This window comes from Schistocerca cancellata, chromosome 1 (assembly GCF_023864275.1).
Source record: "Schistocerca cancellata isolate TAMUIC-IGC-003103 chromosome 1, iqSchCanc2.1, whole genome shotgun sequence".
Taxonomy (NCBI): Eukaryota; Metazoa; Arthropoda; class Insecta; order Orthoptera; family Acrididae; genus Schistocerca; species Schistocerca cancellata.
The window spans coordinates 502,004,414-502,007,100 of record NC_064626.1 but is presented as its reverse complement, the minus strand read 5'-3'; the positions used below and the strand labels follow the sequence as shown (position 1 = coordinate 502,007,100).

At 40.1% G+C, this 2,687-nt stretch overlaps 1 non-coding gene across 1 annotated transcript; it reads right to left on the bottom strand.

Moving 5' to 3' along the window:
- Positions 1–205: 205 nt before the first annotated feature.
- Trnat-ugu (transfer RNA threonine (anticodon UGU)) lies at positions 206–280 on the bottom strand. Its single transcript has one exon. It is a non-coding gene; the product is annotated as a tRNA-Thr (tRNA).
- Positions 281–2,687: the final 2,407 nt, after the last annotated feature.

The following is a 2,687-nucleotide window of genomic DNA, read 5'->3' as shown; positions in this document are numbered from 1 at the left end:
CAGATATATATCATATTCATAGAACTTTTCTATCATTTGCCTTATCACAAATATTTGATCTATATATGACGGTAGTATCTGTTCCCGAAAGAACAGTTACCGTGGATGACCATGCAGCTTTGCTAGAAATGAAATGATAATTAAATGGACACCCTAGTTGCAAACAGGCGTTGATGTACTTCATTGGGGACATGTTGAAAATGTGTGCTCCGACCGGGACTCGAACCCGGGATCTCCTGCTTACATGGCAGACGCTCTATCCATCTGAGCCACCGCGGGCACAGAGGATAGTGCGTCTGCAGGGACTTATCCCTTGCACGCTCCCCGTGAGATCCACATTCCCAACATGTCCACACTACTACATTCGTAGTGCGCCTAATAGATGTTTGCCCATCATACTCATTACTCGTGGCAGATTAATCTACCAAGTCCCGTACGAGTTCGGGCATAGCGTGTGCGTTCGCACAAGAAGGTCAATGGCCGGGAAGCCATATTTTAACTATATATGACGGTAGTATATGTTCCCGAAAGAACAGTTACCGTGGATGACCATGCAGCTTTGCTAGAACTGAAATGATAATTAAATGGACACCCTAGCTGCAAACAGGCGTTGATGTACTTCATTGGGGACATGTTGAAAATGTGTGCCCCGACCGGGACTCGAACCCGGATGTTCCTCTACCCGGTCGAAAGCCACACTGATATTCCCCTAGTACGCCTTCTGCACACTTCCGTATCCTTTCGTTTAATATACTTGTGAAGATCTTATAAGCTGTACTTAGGAGTGCTACACCTCTACAGTTTTCACATGCTGTTCTGTCCCCTTTCTTATAAATGGGGACTATTATCCCAATTTTCCAATTATCTGGCATAGTTGCTGTTTTCCATATATCTGATATTAATGTGTGCAGTTCCTTTATTACAACCTCACCACCAGTTTTTATTAATTCAGCAATTATGCTGTCTTCCCCAGGGGCTCGATTGTTTTTTGACTTGTGCACTGCCTGGGAGACCTCTTGTAGTGTTGGCTTTCTTGCCTCATTGGTTTCATTGTCTACTTCCAGCTCCACTCTTCCCTCCTGTGCAGCTGTCTCTTCATCTTCTAGGCTGGTGCTTAGTGTATCTTTGAAATACTCTGCCCATCTTCCCACTATCTGTTCTTCCTCCCTTATCATTTTCCCATCTTTACTGGAACAGGCCATTGTTTTTGGTTGGAATCTATTCTTCATTTTGCCTATGGCATGATAGAACTTTCTTATTTCACTCTGTTCCTTTAGTTCTTCTAGTTCTTGAAATTTCTTCTTATTGCACTCTCTTTTCTTTCTCTTGCACAGTCTGTTAGCTCTTCTCCTTAATTCACTATATTGTTCCACATTATTTCTGGTTTCTCTCTGTAGCATTTTTGTTCTTGCCCTGTTCTTTTCCTCTATTGCTGACCTGCAATCTTCATCAAACCACTCCTGGGTTGTTCTGTTCCTTCTTATGCCTATTATTTCCTCTGCAGCATCCTTAATGGCTTTTTCAAACCTGTTCCACCTTTCATCTAGTGCTACTGTGGTCTCTTCATTGCTCAACTTTCTGCTTAGTGTTTCTTGGTATTTTTTTACTTCATCAGGGATGTTCAGTTTGTCTGTGTTCCATTTCATCGTCTTTCCCATTCTTTTGCCATTTGTTAGAGACAGTTTCTCTCTCAAGACTGATTTTATCAAAAAGTGGTCTGAATCACAGTTTGGTCCTCTGCAGCTCTGTACATCTGTAACTGACGTGGAGTGGCGTACAATCACTAAAATATGGTCATCTGATTGACTACTCCATTGGCGAAAGACAAATGGAAAGATTTCTGGGTAATATCACATTCACCATCTTAGTCAGAGTTTAAGTGTTGCTGCTTCAGTAAATGGACTGTCCTCTACAGTCACTGATACAGAGCTAATTAGTTGGTTAGTTAGTTACTTAATTAGTTATCGCTTACATAATTCGTTTAAATGGTTCTTTATCGAAATGATGTGGAACGAGTTAGTTTACAGAAAAGGCATACATGATTTGTTGGTTGGTTGATTTAAAGAGTGGTGAAAGGAACCAAACTGCTAGGTCATCGGTCCCTACAAGATTAGTGCTAAAATTAATGAACACATTATTACTATTTTATTCGCACTCTTGCAGCTACACGTAATTTTTTTCTTTACTGGCTACCAGTTTTTAAGAAAATGATAGTCAGTGCAATAGAAAGACTTGACCAAGTGAAATGATAAACGATTTTAAATTAGATTTTAAATTTAGCTTTCTACCTGGGAGATGTTGTGGGTTTTTAGGGAAATGATTAAACATTTTTGTTTCTGCATATTGGATCCCTTTCTGAGCCACTGACAGCTTTGGCAATGGGTAACAAGGATCATTTTTCCCTCTAGTATTGAAGGTATGGACATCACAATTCTTCTCAAACTATGTTGGTTTGTTTACGACGAATTTCATTAGTGAATGTATGTATAGTGACGGTGCAGTTAAAATTTGTATATCCTTGAAAAGGTACTTACTTGACTTCCATTGCTGAACATGACATACTGTTCTAACTCCTCGCTTTGATGTAATCAATGCTTCCTTTCCAAGTGATGAGTTGCCTCAGGAAATTATACCGTAAGACGGTAATGAGTGGGAATATGGAAAATATGTCAGGAGATTTATACGTT